Below are 24,535 nucleotides of genomic sequence, written 5' to 3'. Positions count from 1 at the left end.
GCTCAAACTTTTTCAAGGCAAAATGTCATAATTATTATAGTATTTAACATGTACAAAACAGTTCTTTTTAAGCTCCTATCTTTTTAAAAAATGTATAATGATGACTGCTCTTTCTCTTGGGAGCTTTTGCTTTTTCATGGGCCTCATAATTTTTGGTTAAAAGCTGGCCATGTGTAGGAGTAGAGATTGAGGTAATTTTTATGACTGGAAATGAGCACGCCTGTTCTTTGTGAGGCCTTTGGTGAAGGGTTTGTGTTAATCTGGTTAGGAGTTGGACTTAGTTTATGATTTGTTTTTGCCATAGTTATCCTCAGTGTATTACAGCCTTCATGAATCTGCAGAACAGTTTTCTCTCTGGTGGGCGATGGTTTACTAGAGCAATGCCTGTTTGATTCTTTGTGTTGTGCCTCTTTGCATAATCTTGTTCCTTTCCTAGTAGTATTTTGTGGGTTACTTGTTACTGAAAGCTTCTTAGCTTGGTGTCAGGGGGTTGGGGGTGGGGGTAGGGGATACAGTATGATGTTCTGATTAAGTCTAAGTCAAACACTGTGTTCCTCAATCTCAGGAGGGCGGCATTCTCGCTTCTCTTGACCACTCCCGGCTGCAGTTTTGGGCTCAGGGCCCCTCCTCCAGGCATAAGATTCTCTCCCACTTCTCATCTACCCCCTGAATGTTCACCAATGGGGCCAAGAGAGATGCCCTTCTCCCCAGAGATTAAAGCTTTTTTCCATAGAAAAGGGAGACGGGAAGAATCACAGCAGTTTCTTGACCCTCTTAAAAGTTCTGTTGCTGTTCCTCTCCCTCTCAATCTGCACAACAGACTCACCCAGGGTTCTTTCCAATCTTTTCTAGTAGACTCAGGGAGGTTTGTGGATAAGAGTTTGCAAGATTGTGCATTCAGCTTTCCTCATACTTTTTGTCCAGTTGTGTCTGAAGACAGTAAATAGAAATTGACATCTACTCTCTGTAAGCACGTCTCTCAAATTTTCAGCCAGTGGTTTTGCTCTGTGGACTCAGCTCTTTAATAGATTTCGAAAAAGTCATGAACTTGTAGTGTAGGTCTTTTTTTGTTGCAGAAGTGAGAGCAAAGCTTCTTTTTTGTCTCAGGGCCAAAGCCAGAGGTAGTTACATTATTTATAAACTAAAGATAGCAAAGAAGGTGTTACTATTTTTTATAAAAAGGAAGCCTTTATTGGGTCTAATAAAGTTGAGAAACACTGACTCAACGAACTCTTTCAAAATATTAATAACTCCCCTTTAACTACTGCCATGTTTTACAGTGAACATTTAGGCCAAAACCTATTTGTAGCAACCAAATTTGTGCTGCAGTTTATCTGCACAGCCTGTTTCAATTACTAATTTAAAGTACCTCAATCAGAAGCAGGGGAAAGGTATGTGTAGCAGAAACCTCAAATTCACCTGTGTAAACAGAACTGGTTGAGGAATGAAGCCAAATTAGTTAAAACACATCTTTTCAATTTCAACCCTAATTTAGGACCTATTGAGAACGAGACTCCACTATCAACCTTTTAACAAATTTAATAAAGCCAGTATTGTTACAGTCCACCTGGGCAAGGCAACCATCTTCTATTTATTTGTGGATAAAGTTAAATTATTCCAAATAATTCATTCATTTATTGATAATATTTTATTTTTTAGCTTAAGTATTTTGTTTACAACTAAGCTTGTTAACAATATATAACATTAATATATTTTAGACTATTTATTACTACCACTTTAGAAAAAGAGGAATATTCATTGCCTCTCAGTGGAATACAAATGCTGATATTTTCCATGAACTGAACTCTAGCCTTAAGGTTCTTTACATTCTTATTTCTTAATAATCCTCTGACTCCTCTTTTCCTCCCTTAATATGTTCCACTTCCTGTTTTCAAACAAGGAGTATAATGTAATAATTTCTACACAAGGACGTGTGTTGCCTGAATGCACTGTGCTATTAATAGCACAAGCCAAGTTTGAGATATAGTAGCTTAAAAAGCGTTTCACATTACACAAAATGTGAACAAGGTTTTATGTTATATGATAGATAAGTCAATAAAGCACTTTACAAAAATCAAAGAATTGTGTTCTGGATACCGAATTTCTGACAAGTGGTTTCTATAAATTTATTTTTTTAAGACAAATTCTGTTTCATACTCCCATAAACTCGAAGCACTGGTAATATATTACAAAACCTGATCACTGTAGTTTTCCCTGCAGGCAGTAGTTTCAAACCCAGAAACCTATCAAGCCCATAAACTGAGAAAGAAAATATAGTAAGAATTACTGCGGGCAGGTCTTGAACTTCTACTTTTTTCCCAAGACACTATATTACAAAAGGCTCAACGTAACTGTACACTATAAAGCCCTTCATAGAGGACGCAACAGCATCAGGTAGAGAACCTCCTTTTTGAGGGAAATCAGAATAACGTAAAAGGGAAAAGCAGAGGGAAAATGAGAAATAATTACTTTGGGAGACCACCGCCACATTAGGGTTAAATCTTTACTTTTTTCCCCCCCTCTAAGCAACGGACACAGGAAACAATCTCAAGACAAAAGTGGTTAACGGAACACTCTACAAAAGGAGAAAATTTAAGGGAAGGCACTCTTAAGCATAGTTAAGTATCAAATAAGCGATTAACAGCCACTTCACTGAGCGTCTAAGTCCTACTGCACCCACTCCAAAGGCCACATTCAAAGGTAAAATCACAGCAGCGGGGGAAAGGCCACGTGAATAAGCTGCCTTGCAGGAAGGAAAAACCTTGGGGGAGAAAATGATTTTAGAAAAAGTACTGGAGAACAGACGACGCGGATGCTCATTTCCTAACAAAACGAAACAAAGCAAAGAAAGTCAGTCTGCAGGACTTGTTCGGAAGGAGGGTCGCTGACCCAAAGAAACAAGAGTTGCCGGCATCCAGCAGGAAGGGTGCTCAGACTAGGAGACTGGAAGGGAATCCCGAGGGCGGAGCCCACAAGGGAATGAAGAGCCCGTGGGGTAAGGGTATGTTAAGGCGACTGAAAGAGCGTACTAGGTATAAAACAGGCAAAAAGAGGGGTGGGGCTGGACAGGGCAGCGCCCTGAGCTAATGTCACTCAAACCCGGGGGGGGCGTCCAACGGAAGGAACCAGACCAGCAGCGTGGGGGAAGGATAATCTGCTTCCTTAGCAGCTGCAAGCTGCAGCAGCCAAGACCACCCCGTTTTCCCTGCCCTGAGCCCCACAAAGTCCCCACGGCGTGGGAAGGGAGTAAGGCAGAGCCCCAGAGTCCAGTGCCCGGAGTCGGCTTTACCTTCGCGGGAGGCTGGAGAAGCTCCAGCCCTAGCTCCTCCCGCCGCCGGCTCAGCTTCCAGAGTGGGATGAGGTGCCCTCCAGCCTCCTCACCCTCACCACTTCCCCTTTCCCCCGCCGGGGCCCTGCAGCTCCGCTGCCGCGGGTTCCTGGTGCCGCCGCGGCGCTGCCTCCCCGCCCCCTCCGCCTCCTCCCTCTGCCTCTCAGAGTTTCACTCTGGAGGCCGCCATCTTCGCTCAGGCTTTGAGCGACCGCGCTCTAATACGCCTGCGTCGCCACCGCCCAGGCTGTCACGAGACCCAGTCAGCTGATTTCAACTGTTCCGTCTTCTGCCCCGCCCTCCCCGTCCCGATCGTTCTTTCCCTGAAATTCTACGTTCTCCCGGCCAGCCCCCTAGCAGCTACACATGCGCAGAGTAACGACGCCGGCCGTGGGATTTGGATTCCACGCGGCGCGTGAGGGGGCGGGCGCCTCGGTGGGTGCTGAAAAGGACACGCCCATGGGCGCGCGCGCGTGCCCACGACCACGCCCCTCCGGCGTGTGCCTTAGGGCCGCGCCCCTCCGCTTGTGTCTTGCGGAGAGTAGGGTCGCAACCCGGTACTTAAGCTTTAAGCCCGAGGAAATCTTGTTTTAAATCACCTCTTTTTAGCTCTTGCCGTCAAGTGCCATGTAGTATCTGCGAGGCAGTCTGAAGCCTCAGTCTATCTCCTGGTTTGGCTGGATTGGGAGCCAGCAGGTTCATTTACTATTGAGACATCCTGAACGACAGCAGAGCAGGGTTTAAGTTATGGATGCTCTGGAAGGTCTCGGAGACCAAATTCTCGGAGACGCCTAAGGCATGTGCAGGTGGGAATGCTGGAAAGATAGTTCTGGTAGCCCCATTTATTGTGTCCGGCTCAAGTGTTTAGAAGTTTACTTAAAACTACTTAATCTTCAACTCTCTGAGATAGGAATCATCCTCGTTTTGCAGATAAGTTGAGGCCCAGCCTCAGAGTAGTGGATTTGATGTTTGCACCCAAGTAATTTGAACCCAGAACCTGTGCCCTCTGGATAACCATCTTCCTGAACCTCACCTGAGAGGGGAGTCAGGGTAGTGAAAAGAGGGGATATTGGGACTAAAGGATTCAGCTAGAAATTATGTGTTCTCTGTGGGCTATGGTTTAAATAAGAAAGGTCAATGTCCACTCCCAGATCTGAGCCGTAAAGACCACAGTTTAAAAATTAGTGATTAAAAAAAAATAGTGATTCTGCTGCAGACTTCAAAGTAGAGGCAGTGTAGGGTGACCTGCATGGATACATTATTGTTTAAGGGTTAAAGGTCTCTGATAAGGAGTTGAATACTCATTCTTCATGGCAGTCCTGAAATTGTGATTTCTTGGCGTCCCCTTCAGCAGTTGGCTCATTTTATAGACAGCGATTGCAGGATGAAAAAATGTGGAAAAATGGTTTTTACAGACTTTACCTCTTGACTCTATTAACCCTTTGCCCTACCTTAGGGGGGAAAAAGACTATTTGTGTTTATCCTTAGACTTTTCTGTAATGCAGCAGTAAGATAAGGTGCATGTAAGGGAAGGTACCAGGAATAGCTGGGTGTGGGAAGACAGAACCCGAAATAGAGTAGGAAGGGAGGAGGAGGAAAAAGAAACAGGAGGGCTGTGTTAAGGGGCCTTATTGGCTTATCCCATGGAAACAGAAACGTGTTTATGTGGTTACAAAGCCTTCCAATAATCCCAAAAGTAAATGTGGGGTATATTATTTCGATTTTATAGAAGCAGCAGACCCAGAGAGTCCAGGAGACTTGCTAAAGGTGACCTAACTCCTACAGGTTGAGCCAAGATTAAGACACGGGGCCTGCCTGTAACATCAAGGCCAGTGAACTATTAAACCTCCACGCTGCCTCTCTGTTCAATATTTGAGACCAATAAAATCAATTCTCAGTGTTGAGAGGCGCCTTAGGCATCATGAACTGTCCCCATCCTCTGTAGCGGAAAATTGCCTCACAAGACATCTTTTTCCATTGTATTTTTATAAGCCATTTTCCTTGTATTCAGCCAACTTGCACTCTCTTCTATGAGTAGTTATTTTGTCTTTGTTTCTTGCTCTTTTCTTCTTGTATGTGACATTCATTTAAGGACTTACCAGTACAGCTTATCACACTTTCCCACTCCCTCTCCCGTGCATATCCTTCTAACTACCCCTGCTACAGATACTCATTTTAAGAAACCATATTCAAAGTACTTTCAACCATTGTTCACAAGATGTAGTTTCAAGCCTTTTCACAACTACTGGTTGCTTTTAACTGGATCCATACAATTGGATCCTTCTTAAAATGCCACAACAAAATACAAGAGTCAGAGAGAGTAGGACTTGTCTCTTCTTTCCCTATTACGTTAAATCAGTTTGATCCTTTCCGCACCCAACTCTTTTTTAAAAGAGTGACAAATGCACACTTCTTTTTCTGGATTTGTCTTTTTATTCAAAATTGAAGTTTGCACTAGCGTTTCTGACACTTTCATAGTGCAGATGTATCAAATTGACAATCTAAATTATGTGATGTACACTTAAAATATTTCACAGCTTTTTAAAAAATACATTTCACAGCCTTTTAGGCACCAATAGCCTTTATCAGTCTCCAAAGTTAGCATACAAGGCTGGAGGGATCTAAGACTTTAGCCCACAAGAATGTCAGACACTTACTTATCTAATTCCAATTGCTGCTAAATTGACCTTCCGAATTATATCAGTGCCCAGATCCAAAATAAATCCTTAAGAACTCATACCACTCAACAATGCTTGAACTATGTTTTCAATACAGTAGCCACTAGCCCCATGTGGCTACTGAACACAGAATAAAAATTAAAATTGTTATGAAAAAATGTAAAATGTTGCATTAGCAATTTTTATATTGATTACACGTGTTAAAGAAAAAAAAATTTAGGCCGGGCACTGTGCCTCACGCCTGTAATCCCAGCACTTTGGGAGGCTGAGGCGGGTGGATCACCTGGGGGCAGGAGTTCAAGAACAGCCTGGCCAACATGATGAAACCTCGTCTCTACTAAATATACAAAAATTAGGCGGGCCTGGTGGTGCATGCCTGTAATCCCAGCTACTCGGGATGCTGAGGCAGGAGAATCACTTGAACCTGGGAGGCGGAGGTTGCAGTGAGCCGAGATGGTGCCACTGCACTCCAGCCTGGGCAACAAGAGTGAAACTCCATCTCAAAAAAAAAAAAAAATTATTTAATGATACTTGTTAAAGCTTGGTAATAGGCTGAGCATGATGGCTGAAACCTGTAATCCCAAGGCCAAGTCAGGAGGCCAAGTCAGGAGGATCACTTGAGGCCAGGAGTTTGAGACCAGCCTATGCAATGTAGTGGGACCCCATTGCTACAAAATAATAAAAATAAAAGAATTATCTGGGCATGGGGGCATGCCCCTGTAGTGCTAGTTATTCAGGAGGCTGAGGTGAGAGGATCTCTTGAGCCCAGGAGTTCGAGGTTACAGTGAGCTATAATTGTGCCACTCCTGCCTGGGCAACAGAGCGAGACCGTGTACCCCCTGCTCCCCACAAAAAAGATTTTATTCAGTTTATTTACGACCATCACAATAGGTACAGGAGCCACTGCAACAGGGGCTTGCAGTAAGGGAGAGAGACTGGGCTCAAGTCAGAAAACAACACAGGCGAGTATGCATTTATCTCCAAGGAACGGTGTGTGGGGGTCAGTGGATGGAAAATTACTAAGAGGAAACAGCAGGGGTGAGCGGGGATCCTGGCTAAACCTACGTAACAGGATTCTTGCTAAAGACAGGCCAGGGTGATTAGACATCTTCTGGGGGAAGGTGAAAGATGAGGAATCTGATCACATATCAAGGGAATTTTGGCTAAACTGACTTAGCCAGGTTCTTTTGCAGACTAGACTTTTCAAGGAAGCACATAGAGGGGCCTAAGGAAAGGTTCAGAAGCCTGATTAAAATTTGGCTGAGCAAAGACTCTTTGTCACATGTGGAAATGATAATATTATGGCTGTATATTCGGTTAAATTAAATGTTATTAAAATTAATTTCACTTGTTTCTTTTAAGAAATGTAGCTACTAGTAAATGTAAAATTAAATATATGGCTCCCATTGTATTTCTCTTGGACAATGCTGCTATTAGAAAATCTTGTGCAAGCAAACAGTAAGTGTCAGAAAACAACTACGTCGAGTTGGTGAGCTTGAAGCCTCCACAGAATCTTCTACTGGACTTCATTTTAATTTGTTATGTGATTGGTTGGTTGGTTGTTTTTAGTGGTTTTTCTCAAGATTTATCTGGCCACACGTATTTAGTTTTCTGTGTTTCTCTATACTGTAATTGTATAGACTTGAAATTATTTACATGACAGATTATGACATGAAAATTTCTTGACATATATACATATCTGCATATATATATAGGTTCCACAATTTTTGTTTTGTAAATGATAGCCTGGCTTCCCTAGCTCACTTAATCCTACCCCAGGAACTCTAGTTTTATTATTAATGTGAATGAAAATATCTTTTTAAATAGTATAATGATGTTCATACATAAAGGATTTTGAATTTATTATATTTTCTTAACAAAAACATGCTTTCATTTAATTACAGGAAATTATCTAGATTTGATTATATTTTCAAAGATGGATGAGGAGGGAAAAGAAAATACTTATTCTGTGGTCTAACAATTTTAAACTATTATTGAAATTTTAACTGGTTAAGAAAAAGGCCTGTGTTCTTTTTCCTTATTAAATTTAACCACAGCTGCTCTTTTACAATATATACACTGCTGAGGGTTTTCTAATTCAGGTGTTCTTACTAATTAATTCAAATACTTATTGTATTATCAGATTTGAGAAAACTCAAGAACCTTATGTGGTTTTTTCCATAAAGGGTTTTGAAGTGAACAAGATTTCCAATCTGCTATGAAATTATTATATTCAGACATTTTTAGTCATCAGCACTTGAAGGAAATATAATGTAGTTTAAAAAACTCACAGGCACGTTCGTTATCCTCTTTGAGTCTTAGTTCCCTCTTCTGTAAACTTCGGATATTGATACCTACCTTGAGAGACATTTGCAGAAGTTAAATAACTTATGAAGAGCACTTCATTACTGAGCACACACTATAGTTAGTATCAAGGTCTCCAGCTTGTTTATGTTGTCCTTGTCCTTGAGTTTTTAAATGAAACAGGTTTGCTGTAGTTCTTATCATCAGAGGACCAACCAGATGCAGATAATACAGATAATAACTTATATAGAGCAGTTCATTACTGAGCGCCCACTATAGTTAATATCAGGGTCTCCAGCTTCTTTAATCCCTGTCCTTGCGTTTTTAAATGAAACAGGTTTGCTGTAGTTCTTATTATCAGAGGACTAACCAGATGCTAATAATATAGAATGTCAGATAAGCAGATATTCTGTATTATTAGCAGAATGGGGAAAGTTCAAGTGTTCATTCTTAACAACCATATTTGAATACTCCTATCATGAAAAATCATTAAATAGTTCATTTTATTTATTATAGAGAACACAGAGTTGACTTGTTCAATTCATCTGTGAATGTTAACAATGCAGAAAAGACTTAGATGCATGGAATTTCGACAGTCACAATATATTTTTAAAATGGTGATCCAAAACTTGACCATGAGGAAGTTCTTAGAATGACAATGACTCATTCACGCCTAAATCAAGGTGAGTTAATCAGGTGCAACAAAAGCTTTTTTTCTCACTAATTTTGTTAAAGATCATTGCAACCACATAGAAAGAAAGGATATCTATTCATTAATCTTGGATAATAACTTATTCATATTATGCCTATCTGAGAACATAAAACTTCATTACCCAAATGATTGCTGGCTTTGAGCATATAAAGATGATATGACTGTTATTTCCATGTAAAACTTAATTTTTTCAATGAAAAGATGATTTTTTTTCCTTCTTGTGAGCAACAGTAAATGAGGTGGCAGCCACCTACTTAGCGTAAAGGAAAATAAAACATAAAAGAAGTAGTATTTCAAGCTCAACTAATTAGCTTTTAAAGTTATTGGTTCTCAAATCTATACTGTGAATTCTGAGAAAAAAAAAGAGTAAATCAATGTAAACCAAAATAAAAAGCACATACTAACAAAGCCAATTTGAAAATAATCTTACTAATATAGAAGAAACTCACATATACTAGTCACTGCAAATGTTAAAGTTACTTTGGGTCTATTCGTAATCTGCCTGTCAGATAAACTTTGAGAGTTGAAGGATTATACATCACACTACTATAGAGACACATGCACACACATATGTTTATTGCAGCACTATTTACAATAGCAAAGACCTGGAACCAACTCAAATGCCCATCAATGATAGACTGGATAAAGCAAATGTGGCACATATACACCATGGAATACTATGCAGCCATAACAAAGAATGAGTTCATATCTTTTGCAGGGACATGGATGAAGCTGGAAACCATCATCCTCAGAAAACTAACACAGCAACAGAAAACCAAACACCGCATGTTCTCACTCATAAGTGTGAGTTGAGAAATGAGAACACATAGACACAGGGAGGGGAACATCACGCACTGGGGCCTGTTGTGGGGTGGGGGAAAGGAGAGGGAGAGCATTAGGACAAATACCTAATGCATGCGGAGCTTAAAACCTAGATGACAGGTTGATAGGTGCAGCAAATCACCATGGCACATGTATACCTATGCAACAAACCTGCACGTTCAGCACATGTATCCCAGAACTTAAACTAAAATTTTGTTTAAAAAAGGCTTTTTTAAAAAAAGTCTGTAACCATCAGCGCATGTATCCCAGAACTTAAAGTAAAATTTAAAAAAAAGTATGGTTTGAACATGTTAAGTTTTAGAAACCCTGTATATTTCCAGAGTAAATACTATTGCCTACCCAATATCATTTTCCTCTTCTTCGCTACAAGTTGAAGGTGGCAATGTGCCACCTACAAGTACTACATCGTCAGCCTCCTCTCAGGTGGGCTGACCATATCAGAGATGACGTAAGTCTAGCCGATGAAACATAAGCAGACATTGTTGGTGTGGGCTACCAGATTCAGCTAGTAGGTGTCCTTTTTTCCCCACCCTTTATTTTTTTTGTGCCCAGAGCATAGTTGTGATGGCTAGAGCTGCTTGTCTCTGGGCATCTGCTTCATTTCTGAATTCATTGCTCAATGATGTTATATTTTCTAAGGGCTGGGCTATTGAGTGTCACTGTGTTATTCATGCAAATAAAAAGAAATTAATAGAGTATTACTATTTCAGCACAATATAGTAAGAGGCTACCAATAAAAATAGCCACATTAATGAGCTTCACAGAACAAAGTGCAATTTTGTTTGGTATTCCTTTGAATTTCTTCACCAGAGTACAGCACAACTGGAATCTCTAAATACTTCCCAAATAATAAGCAAAGTAGAGCAAAAAGAAAATAGTGTACTATACTAGAAAGAAACAGAGGTTTAGTTACAGCAAGTAAGGTTTTACTTTTTTTCTTGTTTGTAACTGTCTTCTGACAATGTATTTACTTACTAGGGGACATATTTTTTTCTCTCTTTGCTCTACCTTACAAATGTTCAAATCCCAGTTCTACATTATTAGCCACTTAACTTTTGAGCCTTAATTTCTTTATCAATGAGATGAAGGTAATAATTCATGTCAACAACAGTTGTTTTGATATTATATAAGAATCAAGATATGCTATGCTATCTAATATTGATGAACCAATATTATTTAATATTATAAATGTATATAATAGAAAAATAAAAGTCATAAACTCTAAAAAATGGGATAAGGGAGAGGGAGATAGTCTAAATGTGCCAATTCTTTATTTAATAATAGGGAGTGAATTAATACTTTCCCAGATTTTAAAAACCAAGAATGAAGGGCAGAAGGAAAATAATGTTTATGGATCATTTAGTAAGCACCACTCATTCTCCGTAAGTGTTAACTTTCTCCCTTCCTTATAAACCCTTTGTTTTCTTCCTCTGTAATTCTAGAGCAGATAATGCAATATTTGGAGCAGTACTGTATTAAGTAAGCATTTAGGGCACCAGGAAAGCAAGGACCATCAAGATGAAATAAACTTGAAAAGGATTTGCTAATTAATGTTTTATAAAAAGCATCAAAATAATAATCACAGTGGAGAAATTAGAACTTTGTTATGGTTCCTTCACTAATTTCGTGAGTATAGAATTGAGGACCTCTAGCGATATAAAACCAGCTCTGAATTGGAGAGATTTAAAAAAAAAAATCTGTGAAAATATGGAACAAGAGGCTTTATATAACTATGATGAAAACAGGAAATGAAGATAGGCCTGAGAGATCAAAGGAGAGTTACAAGAGAAGGCTTTGCTGGACATTGAAAGTTTACCACACACCCTGCTCTGTTAGAACAGCTTGTTGTTACCTGTTGCTAACCCCATCTGTACAGTTGAAGATGCTCCGCAAAGTTCAGAGAGCTAATGGGATTTCTCCAAAGCCTCATAGTCAAGTAAGTGCCAGAGTTAGAATTTGAACCCAAATCCACTTGGTTCCATGGCCCAGCATTCTCTAAGAGCAATCACTGACTGCTGTTTTTATTTATAAGTCAAATGGTACGCTGTGAGTAAATGGAATAAACTGACTGAGATCTTCTTTTGGTCCTTCCTCTGGGAATTTTAAGATTTTATGTCATGACTAGAACATAAACTGTGTAGTGGTTATTATTACTGTCAGTAGGTGGGGGAAAAGATATGTACATATGGAGGTCATAGATAGTCTTAGGGGAATTACAAAGGTGATAAATAGAATTTCCACTGGAGAAAAAATGTATATGTTAATAGTTATTTAGAAATGTTGTAGTTATATTTTTCCTGAGATTCATTATCATTTCCACTCTAAGGATTTTCCAACATGTAGTCTTATTTATAGGCTTAGTTATATCAGCTTCCCCTTTATGATCTGAAAGCAGAGTCTTTCAAAAATTATATGAATAGATTGGATTAAGGAACTCTTTAAAAATATACCAGATCATCAAATGTAATTGCCTTCTCATCCTTTTTTTTTTCTGTAAAATTGGAGAAGACATATACTTTCTTTAATATAGATTTCTTTAACCTATGTGTCAGTGTGTAAATATTGATTACTGGAAAACCACGTGTTAGTTCACTTGGGCTGCTGTAACAAAATACCATAAACTTACAACTTATAAACAACAGAATTTGCTGGGCGATTGGGTGCAGTGGCTCATGCCTGTAATCCCAACACTTTGGGAGGCTGAGGCAAGTAGATCACTTGAGTCAAGGAGTTTGAGACCAGCCTGGGCAACATAGTGAGACCCTGTCCCTACCAAAAAAAAAAAAAAAAAAAAAAAAAAACTGGGCATGGAAAAAAAAAACAAAAACCTGTGGTTCCAACTACTCAGGAAGCTGAGATAGGAGGATCACTTGAGCCTGGGATATTGACACCGCAGTGGGCTGTGACTGTGCCACTGCACTCCAGTCTGAGTGACAGACTGAGACCCTGTCTCAATAATAATAACAATAATAATAATAAAGCCCAGAATGTATTTCTCCCAGTTCTGAAGCCTGGGAAGTCCAAGGTGCTAGCAGATTTGGTGTTTGGTGTGAACTCTCTTTCTGGTTGGTAGATGGTGTATAGCAGTGTCCTCATGTCGTGGAAGGGGTAAGGGATTTCTCTCAGGCCTCTTTTACAAAGGCATTAATCTTCCCAAAGGCCCAACCTCCTAATACCATCACCTTGCAGGGTAGGATTTCAACATACAAATTTTGTGGGGTTGCAAACACTCAGACTATAGCAATATGTAACTATTAGAAAACTATGTTTGCCATAAGATATTTCTGTATTTATATATGTTAAACATATAATTTAAGATTATTTCCAAATATGAAAATCAAATAGCATTTATTTTTGAATTTAAATCTCTGTCAGCAACAAAATTGATTCTAAAACATAAACCCAGGTTTAGCAAAAATGTCCTTGACACACAGTGAGAAATTCAAATAGACAATGGTTTCATGGTGCCTTAGCTCTGAAACAAGTGAAAGTGGAAAATTCGTATTATTGAACACTTTCCAAGAAAATATGCTATTTCTTATTAAGGTTTTCTATACTATCTCATATAACCAAGGAAAAGATATCCTAGTTAATCCAAAGTTCTGGTTACTTTGGGGCCAATTTTAAAAGAAATGTCATATGTCATATATCATCCTATCTCATATATATCATTTATTGAACAGCTACTTTGTGCTGGGCACTCTACTAAGGACTTTAATGCATCACCTCATTTTATTTTCATAACACACAGGAAGACACTGTTATTATCCCCATTTAACAGATGAGGAACCCAGTACTTTAGAGAGGTTGTTGAGTTTTCCCCACGTCATATCACTAGAAAGCAGTAGTGCTTTTCAAACCAGGTCTGTTGGATTTCAAAGTCCATGCTGCAAATCACTACATTTCATTTAGTATGTACACTCTAGTAGCCATGACTTCCTCTTTCCTTAGTCATTCAGGAGTCACTTCTGGTTATCATTCTACTAAAAACTTATATTAGAGATTTTCAAACGAAGGAAAGACAGTGCAACTCTTTCACACTTGGTTCATAGAGCATTTTCTCAGAATAACATGGCTTACAACTTGTGTTTTATTCTTATAAATATAATTTTATAATACTATATTATCTTTTTATTAAAATCTGTCCTACAGATAAACTATCTCCTCAAAAACATCATGTCTAGGAGTACAAAATTTTAAATAACAGAAAATATGACTTGCCCACATCTGTAGCCTTCCTCAGTTCTAGCCCATCTGTAGGCTAAATTAGGAGTAAAAGAAATGGAAATAAAATAGTCTATTTCTAGTGAAAGCAAATAAATGACAAAGGGGAAGTAAAACTGCAAAATAATCTAAAATCAACTGAAATTAAACTGTGTAGCATTGAAGTTGGTGGATTAAAGAGGGGATTTTCATAGTTTTTTGTTTTTTTAAGTAAAATAGCTGTATCTTAGTGTCTGAGTTAACTTATTACATAACCAGTTGACATGAACACAAGGTCCAAGTCTACATGACAGCAGGTAGATTAAGAAATCAGGTCCTGGAAGCCACTGGCCCTTTCCTTTGTTTCCCTTAGCTTTACCCCTTGACTCATGTACTTCCTCTTCCATTTGGTAAAAGATGTCTTAAGGAAAGGAAAAACCTAGCTCAACAATGGGAACACTCTCTCAATATTTTAAGAAGGGAGCAGGTGGATTTATTACTACCTGGGCAGTTAGCAGTGGTGATGACCTATACAAAATATGGGCAGGGATTTCTAGTTTTATCTCCGAAAATGTTTAATATACTTGTCTCTATTTTCCTCTTCAGCTTTAATTTTTTTTCGTTTTGCTTCACTTTTATCACCCTACCCAACTTTACTCAAGTGGACTTTTGTATAGAAAATGACCAAAGGCATTCAGCCATCAACAGTTAAAGAGGCCTTCTACATAGTCAGGCCATCTCTCAGCCAACATTTATTACAACAACAACCCAATTAATGTCGTTCTTAAGAGTCTGCTGACTTCATTGGCATTTCGATTACACAATTTTAGGTTATTAGAGTGGTTCTCATTGAGAAGGGGAACCAAACATTCCTTGTTGCCCTCCCTTCAGGATATGCTCTTGAATATTTCTTCCACTGAAGGTTTCCTGGAAATGGTGAATCCAGTGCGGCAAAGCAGGTGGAATGGAGTAGTGAGTTGGCTGTCCAAAAGAAAGTCTGACTGCCTCTGCTTGGTTCACCAGTGGCCAGCTAGGAATACCACAATCATTATTACAGATCATTCCCATTAACTCATAGTCCTGAGATCTTACTCAGGTCTCTAGCAACTCGGACTGTGAGTGGTAAATTTCAGTTCTGCCTGTTGAGGGGCCAGAGTGAACTATGTAATTCCCGAGACTCAAACAAGCCTCTGAAGAGAAGCTGCTTATCTGATTTGCATAAAAACTTTGACTGCACTAGTCAGATAGGGTCATCACAGTTTTAAGAATCAATAAATCCAAATTCCCAGATAAATTATGAAGATCATAAAAGGATTTGTTTAGACTAGTTGAATATATTCTGTTTTATTAGAAGGATGGAATTTTTACAAAACATCAATTTTTACCATAGCACATGAAATAACTACAAAATGCATGTAGTAGGAAGCTAATAAATAATTCTGCTTCCCTGAGGAACTGATTTGACAGCAGCCCAAATAGCCTTCAAAGCGCTAATTTAGTTTCTGTCCCATCCTGCTTTCTGTTATCCCTATTTCCTACTTGTGACCCAGTATATGATTCAAATAGAAGCTGTCTAGGGTCATTAAAGCAAGCTGTTGCAGAAGCTGGGCTGTTGATTCAACATTTGGCAGACTGTTCAGTGAAAGCCTTGATTTCATTTTTGTTAGGCCAGCAAACAATAGCAGCACACTGGCTCTGCTGATAAAAAGAACAAACAAAACAAACCAATACGACATTTATATTTCGAAACAAAAGAAGTAGGGGGTTTCTCCCTATTCCACACTTTTCTGGCATGAGAAAGTCTTAAGTAACCAGAATGAGAACTGGTTAATTCTCTGATAGTAAAGGTTTAAAACCAAAATTCATAAAAATACATAAATAAGTAAAGTAGATAATTGTCTTTCTCCCAGCCCTTCACTTCCTACACTGATGACCCTCTTCTCTTCCTACTCTGTTCTACATTGCTATCTGCTCAGTACAATTATTCTCTTTGTAAAGCAGGCTATTTAGAAAGGAAAAGATTCACTGCTTTGTAACCTTCATGCTGCCATGAGCAGTGTCCTGGTTTATAGTTCAAAGCTGATATTGACCAGCATGTCAGAAGAATTTGTACAGTACTTTCTACTTGTCACTGCACAAAATGGAATTTTGATGATAAAGTTAATCACTATAGATCCTAAATTAGGTAAAGCAAGAGCCCACTTCGGGTGCCCATATTAATAAAACAATCCAGGCATTAGACACATCTTAGTATGAACCTGCATATCTCCAAAATTTTTGATCAGACTAATGATAGATAATCTGAGCACTGAGAAGAAGAGAAATTTTTCATGGCTGAAAGCATAACTCGTTACAATCAGCATAATTCTTATCTCCTTAACAAGCAGCAAGTTAATAATGTCACATTAAGGAAGCTTGGGCTTTTGTTGATCAGTGTCTTCTGGAAACAGGCCTCTTGGCGCAGTCATATCCTGAATGACGCAATTTGTAAAGGTGTCTTAGTCTAACACAGGGAAGCTTCAGGCAAGCTCACGCTTATCTCCAGTGAGTCTTTTCAAACACTATTTGCTGAGGTCCTTTAATATAACTTGTCCAATTTTTTTTTTTTTTACACAAAAGCATGAATCAAAAACTGAGGAGAAGCACTATATTGGAATCTATCACAATTAACATTTTGTGGTGGCATTACAAAAAAATGTTTCTTAATTTCACTGTGCTTTTCTATAGTACCCAAATTTTTGATCTCGAACAAAATAAAAGAGTAAGAAATATTTTTCAGAATCTTACCATTTTCTAGTTGCTGCATAGCTTAGGTAAAATTGAATGGGTGAGTAATAAATCAACAGAAAGTCTCAGTGGTCATTTCATAGTTGTATTAGTCCATTTTCACACTGCTATAAAGAACTGCCCAAAACTGGGTAATTTAAAAAGGAAAGTGGTTTAATTGATTCACTGTTTAGCATGACTGGCCTCAGGAAACTTGCAATCATGGCAGAAGGTGAAGGGGAAGCAAGGCACCTTCTTCACAAGGCAGCAGGAAGGAGAATGAACACAGAAGGAGCTACCAAACGCTTATAAAACCATCAGATCTCATGACAGCTCACTCACTATCATGAGAACAGCATGGAGGAAACCGTCCCCATAATTCAATTACCTCTACCTGGTCACTCCCTTGACATGTGGGGATTATGGAGATTATGGGTATTACAATTCAACATGAGAGTTTGGGTGGGGACACAGCCAAACCATATCAATAGTATCATTTTATTGGGGGTAAGGATCAGAATCTAGGCATGACTTTGGTATCACAAGGAAGAAAATACCTTGTAAGATCAAACAGTAGGGAGAAAGAATACGGAATCATACTTTAGTTCACCCAGATATACTAGGCTCTCACATCTAGTGTGCATATGAAGTTTGAGTAATGTCCGGTCAGGATCAGAAACCTTTATCTTCAGCCTGAGTGGATTAGACAGAAGAAATGTCCACAGTAGCAATTTGATTTCTTCTCAAGTATACTTCTGCACCTTGGACCAAAAGAATCAGCATCACCTGGGAACTTGTTAGATCAGTAAATTTTCAGAATTTACCCTAGACCAACTGAATCATAGTCTCTGTGGATAGGGCCCAGAAATCTGTTTTAACAAGCTGGATGTGATTCTGATGCACATTCAACTTACAGACCTACTGGAATACAAATTCAATAGCAGTTTAGAGTGGGAACTTTGGAACCAGACTACATGACACGGAATCCCATGTCTATCATTTACTAGTAGTTCTTTAAGAAAGCCAAATTTAAGCAAGTTATTAAAACACTTTGTGCCTCAGTTTCCTCATCTAAAAATGGGGCTAGGAATAATAGCTTTTAAATGTTTGTTAAGACTAGAGCAGTAAATATTTATGAAGCACTTAGAATAGTCTCTGACACATGCTAAGTGCTTTGAAAGTTTCCCATTATTCTCCTAGGACTGTAGGAATATCCAACTTAATGTTTCTGGAATCTCTTAAGTCCCAATAGGAAAGCAAACATGTATCTCATATCAAACAAGTATCATGTCATTTATGCATTCGTTCTTCAAATATTTATTGAAAATCTACTAAGTTTAAGGTATAATGTTATGTTCTTCATATTTTTAGATAGTAACTCATAATCTTAAAAGACATATTTAAGAGTGCATTAGTCAGAAGCCCAGATGATGGTAACTGGATCAGACTGGGAGGGGTAGAAATGGAAAAAAAAAAAGCAAACAAACCAAAAAACCCCCTACTTTAAAGAAAAGTATATCTATTTAACCAAAAACAGAATAGAAGATACACATAATACTCCCCATCAATGAGGATTCCTAACCTCATCTTAACTTCTCTTCTAATTGTAATACTATTTTCCATGTGACTGTGGTGGACTGATTACTGTATTTGCTACCTCAATTTTGTTAAACATGCTTATTTAAAAGAAAGATGTATAACTCAATAAAGAATATAATTATTTCTTTTATTCAACTGATTTTGCTCTCTCCATTTTATTTCCACTTAATGAATTTGCCTGACAATCCTGATGCACATGTGGAAATTTTGCCTTTATAGATGAAAAGCTATCTCAAGTATTGGACTATAGGTTTTTTTGTTTATTTTATTTATTTATTTTTACAATTTCTACCTATCTACTCTGATTCAGGTACTATCATCTGGTCTCCTGACTGACATAATTCACTCTTAAATATGGCTTTTAAGATTATGAGTTATATAAAAATGTTCAGCATCATGTCTTGAACCTAGTATATTTTCAATAAATATTTGATGAATGAATACACAAATTAATGGTATAATACTTGTTTCATATGGAAGACATGTTTGCTTTCCTACTGAGAATATGTATATTTTGACATCCTTTATTTATTTATTTTAATTTTTTTTGAAACGGAGTATTCTATTTCATCACAAACACAAAGATCTGAAACCCCATTTTTGAGCCATCTCTGTATATAATAAGAATCCAGCCTGCATCTCTCAGTGATAGAGAGTACAGTAAACTAAGATGTCCCTGAAGAGGCCATAGTGTTGACAAAATTCAACATGATGGTGGAGTCTACATAAACACAGGAAACAAAACTTGGCCCTTCCACACAGCTGTCCTTGCAATGACTTCGTTTTAAGTCAACGTCTCTTCATGCTGTGCATATTCCCCAATGTCTGCTTGATGAAGTACCACAATCGCCATGGGGTCTACTTTTCTGCAGTCTTGTGTAGATTTTGCTGCCACCCCAAAACCCAAAGGGATGTCTGCCATGGCATACACTACCACTCCCTGGTACTGAGAACTATTTTCGGTGATTCGACCCAGACCATATTTCAACACATGGTTCCCATAGAGGAAGGACTGCTCTGCACCACGCTTTATCCACACTTTATACTTGGCATAAGGTGCAAGGTAATTCAGGGCTGTGACGTGAACCGAAACTTGTGGGTCTTAGCGACTTTTCCAAAGCAGGTTCCCAGTGACACCAGCTTGTCCCCGGAGATATTGGCGTCCAGCTTCACAAGCTTCTCACTCACATAGTACACCCGGTCGTTGTGCAGCCAGTAAGTAGGTGCGGTCGGGCCGGTCCAGCAGCAGCTGAAGATTCTCCCTGATGTATTTCACAATCTTCTCAAACATGACATGGGTCTCCTCTTCAGTCAAAGGCCGCATTTTCCTGCTGGGTTGGAACACCAGATCCTTGTGCCTCAGTCTTATTTATTTATTTTTAAGAGATGGAATTTCTCCCTGTTGTCCAAGCTGGAGTATAGTAGCGTGATCATAGCCTACTGCACCCTCGAACTCCTGGGCTCAAGTGATCCTCCTGCCTCAGCCTCTGGAGTAGCTGGGACTACAGGCACACACCCATACTTTTAATCAATGTGTATTATATTTGAGTTGTGTTTCTTGTAAATAGCATAGAGTTCAGTCGCGGTTTTTAAAAATCCATTTTGACTATTTCTTTTTTTAAAAAAAAATCTCACTTTTTTGAGGTCTGACATATAAAAGAAGTTTTTACATATAACTTGTATATATAAAATGTATACTGCTTGATGAGCTTAGGGAAAATTCCTATTTTTAAATTAGTATGTTTGGATCATTTACATTCATGTTATGATTGATATGTATGGATTTAGATTAATGGTATTACAAAATTTGGCTGCTGTTATTTACTTTTCAGAGTCTTCAAATACTTGTACTTGCCTTCTGTCCAGGGTTTGTAATTATATTCAGTGTGAGAAAAGGTGTGAAGCATGCTTACTCCTTCTTACGTGAAACTGGAACTCTGGTGATAATTATTGTTAGAGCTCCCCTTAAATCTAGGGATCAGAGTCCAAGTTTTTGAATCTTACATGAACATTTTTTTTATCAGATCACAATCTCAAATTTGCTTTTAAAAGCTATTTTCCTCCAGCAATTAAAACAGTGCTCTCCAAAACTCCCAGGATGGGCTGCTCAGAAAACTCTTCCCAGTACACTGCTATGGTTTCAGGAGTTCCCCATAGTTCGGAGTTGCTTGAGGTGAGCATTCATGATGTTGTAGACTTTTCTAACGAGACCAAACCAAATCGCTAGATGGCTAGTGTCACCAAATAATTGTATCTATTAATTTTTTTCAACCAATGTTTTTAAAGCACTTATAATGGGTCAGGCTCTGTTCTAAGTATTGGGGATGTAGTAGGGAACAAGAAAAGGCTCTTGCTCTAGTGGGTGAGGGGGAAGAAATAAAGACAATAAATATATAGAAATATGACTGAATCAGACAGTTTAAGTTAGTGTTAAGTGATATGAAGAAATAAAATCAGGGTAATGGGCTAGAAAGTAATGGGGATGAGAAGGACAGAATAGCCAGAATAGCCGCTTTACCCAATTGGTCAGAGAAAGCCTCTCTAGGAGGTGACATTTGAGTTGAGGCCTGAATCTTGATAATAAAAGAATCTGGTGAAGAAATGGGTGGCAGAAGATTTCAGGAAAAGAGAAATAAAATTGCAAAGACTTGATCTACTTTTTGTTCTACCTTTCCTTCTGCATTTCTGACCACAGAATTTAAATCTACATGAAGAAAAGTGGTTTTTTCCCCCAACAGCTGGGAACCTTAATTGAATCTCGAAGTGTGTAAACTAAACATACAAACCTCAAACCTTGTAAGCTACCCCAGAATTAGACTGATATAACTCACTCCCCAGTATTTTTTTCTTCAGATCAGTGATACCCAAATTCTGGCCCAATATTAAGGGAATTTGGACAGAGTTTTAGCTAGGTATAATGTTTTGAAGGAGAGAGTCAGATCATCAGATTGTGGATAAGAAATCCAGATGTACTATTCCATTCTTTGACAAAAGACACCAAAACATATTATTTGCATTTAAATCACATTTTTAAACTGCCATGAAAGCAAGCATGCAAAGACCACCTATGGACTGCAGATGGCAGACTATACCCACAAACTAGTGGTTGAACCCTCTGAGCGACCTCAGAAACATTTGGGAAAGACTATGGGCCCCAGGTTCTTGTGTCACAATGATTATACCATGCAAAAGATCTATAACAAGGATATTTACAAGTGTTGGAACAATGGGAAGGTTCTGTATACTGATACCACTGAAGTTACCCCCTCATGGTAACGAGACATTTGAGAGGCCCTGCTCTGAGAAATACTATTTTAGTGACTAAAACATCCCAGACTCAGCCCTATAGGATGAAAGCTAACATGTAAGTAGTACTTACAGATACTGACAATTGTCTGTGATTAAGACTGTTGAGAGAAAGCAAGTGGAGTTGGGGGTCTTTGGAGTTCTTAGTACTTTCTAGATTGAAAAACAGTATCTGGTGCACTCAAGCAGTATAGTAAGAAAAGGCAGTAAAACTTCCAAAAATGGCATCTTTATAAATGGCATGATTTTATGACATCAGCCATTTGCTAGCCTAGGGATTCTGTTTGGTTTGGTCTTAGAAAAGTCTACTGTATGATTCTATTTTTATGACTGCCTCAAAAAGACAAAATTATAAAGATGGAGAACAGATTAGTGGTTGTCAGGAGTTATGGGCAGGGGGAGGTGGTGACCAAAAAGAAATAGCACAAGGGATTTTTTGGGGAGGTGATGGAAATGTTTTATGTCCTGATTATGGTGGTAGATACAGGAATCTATATATGTATTAAAATTTAGAAAACGTACACACACACACAAATTTACTCAAAATAAAATTAAAGAGTAATATAAAAGCGATTTTCCTAGTAATAATGACTTTTCCCTTCAAAAAGCCATTGAAGAAAAACAAGAGGTTAAAGAAAAAATGCTCATGAAGAAAAGGAGCCAAATTCTCCACTCCCTCAATCACAGTTACCAAATTTTGCTCAGGTCTCTGCCTTATTCCATCAAAAATATAGCTATTGAGTGAGTCTAAGACAAAAGTCTTCCATAAATACATCATTGAATAATATACACTTATGCTTTAAAGAGTAAATGATAGTTTTTCAGCTATGAATTAGTATTCACTTGTATTGTATACAGCTGGGACCATGAACTAGGGCTTTCACAAAATGAAAAAATTTTAATTGTAATTCATCAAAAAATTAAATTAACAAGTTAATTTAATAATAAGCAGTTTAATTAATGGACACATAATGAGTATTTAGACCTGTATTCCACCAACCCATTTATCTAACTTTAATCTGTAATTAAATTTCACTAAAATTCAAAAGACATGCTCTTTTTAAGCTTCTAGTAGTACATTTTGTATCAAGGTGGTAAAACTAACCAATAAAACAATTTTGAGCTACATCTTCCTGTCTTATAGCAGTATATTTCCTAAAACTTAAGGATTCACTTTGTTACATTTGTTTTATTTCTTAAGATGGTATGTTCTCTTGCCCATGTGAAGCTCAAGGCAGATTTATTTCTCTTTACCTATATGCATTCAGGGAGTTTTTAAAACAAATGCAACTTGTCTTGTTCAGAAGGAATTAAATTCAGTGTTGGGAATAAGGAACCAGTTTTAGAATCTAGACCAATCACAGAATGGTGGCGTGATCCAGTGGGTCCCTTAGTCTGTTTTCCAGCAGCCTATCTCCCAAATGAAAATGTGGGGTGTGATTAGTGACATGTGTTTCCTCTCTACTCGCAGGAGCACATAACAAGGTGAATTATACTAATTATAATACTAACTACCACTGCACTAGGTTATTTATACACGTCATCTAACTGGATTGTCACAGACCCTCATGAAATAGATGTTGTAAGTAGATCTGTTAACTACCAGAAATTTGAAATTTTGAGGTTTAATTCCAGCTCTGACATCCTAGACATCAGGACCTTGCAAAGCTCAGAGTCCTTACTTCTACTTTGCTCCAAACAAGTCCTCCTTGCTAGAAACGCCTCCACTGTGTCATCTGTTGACCTCTCTGATGATGTCAGCTGTTGGGTCTTAGTTTTTTAAGCTCCTCAGTTGTTACCATTACCCTGTAGACTTTTAACAGTCTAATAGTTGTTCCATCCAAGATATTATTGCTTGAATTTAACTTCAGTCACTTTATTTTCACTCCAATTGTGTCTGGAATTGGTGGGTTCTTGGTCTCGCTGACTTCAAGAATGAAGCCGTAGACCCTCACGGTGAGTGTTATAGTTCTTAAAGACGGTGCGTCCGGAGTTTGTTCCTTCAGATGTTCAGATGTGTCCAGAGTTTCTTCCTTCTGGTGGGTTCGTGGTCTTGCTGGCTTCAGGAGTGAAGCTGCAGACCTCCGCAATGAGTGTTACAGCTCATAAGGGTAGCATGGACCCAAAAAATGAGCACCAGCAAGACATATTGCAAAGAGCAAAAGAACAAAGCTTCCACAACCTAGAAGGGGACGCAAGCTGGTTTCCACTGCTGCCCCGTAGCCTGCTTTTAGTCCCTTATTTGGCCCCACCCACATGCTGCTGATTGGTCCATTTTACAGAGAGCCGATTGGTCCATTTTACAGAGAGCTGATTGGTCCATTTTGCAGAGTTCTGATTGGTCCGTTTTGCAGAGTGCTGATTGGTGCGTTAACAAACCTTTAGCTAGACACAGAGTGCTGATTGGTGCATTTACAATCCTTTAGCTAGACAGAAAAGTTCTCCAAGTCCCCACCAGATGAGCTAGACACAGAGCACTGATTGGTGCATTTACAAACCTTTAGCTAGACACAGAGTGCTGATTGGTGCGTTTACAAACCTTTAGCTAGACACAGAGTGCTGATTGGTGCATTTACAATCCTTTAGCTAGACGGAAAAGTTCTCCAAGTACCCACTCGCACCAGAAGCCCAGCCGGCTTCACCTCTTACTGGCACTTGCTGCGAGACTTTGTGGCATCTAGCCGGGGCACTCTGGCAGCCCAAAGTGAGCTCGTCCCCAGATGAAGCCCAGCAGGCGCTGGCTGGCTGCGCCCAATGTGGGGCCTGCCTAGCCAGCGCCCACCCAGAACCCGCGCA

General features: G+C 38.7%; 1 protein-coding gene and 1 pseudogene across 1 annotated transcript in view; both read right to left on the bottom strand.

Moving 5' to 3' along the window:
* DNAJC13 (DnaJ heat shock protein family (Hsp40) member C13) overlaps positions 1-3,548 on the bottom strand; it is a 118,434-nt gene extending 114,886 nt beyond the window's left edge. The window contains exon 1 of the mRNA XM_054482345.1: positions 3,290-3,548. The gene's annotated coding sequence lies outside the window, so the exon portion shown is untranslated. The remainder of the gene's footprint in view (positions 1-3,289) is intronic.
* A 15,650-nt stretch (positions 3,549-19,198) lies between these two features.
* Positions 19,199-19,757, bottom strand: LOC129033587 (60S ribosome subunit biogenesis protein NIP7 homolog; annotated as a pseudogene).
* Between the last annotated feature and the right edge of the window lie 4,778 nt (positions 19,758-24,535).

Source organism: Pongo pygmaeus, chromosome 2 (genome assembly GCF_028885625.2).
Source record: "Pongo pygmaeus isolate AG05252 chromosome 2, NHGRI_mPonPyg2-v2.0_pri, whole genome shotgun sequence".
Lineage (NCBI taxonomy): Eukaryota > Metazoa > Chordata > Mammalia > Primates > Hominidae > Pongo > Pongo pygmaeus.
This window is presented reverse-complemented; position numbering and strand designations above follow the sequence as displayed.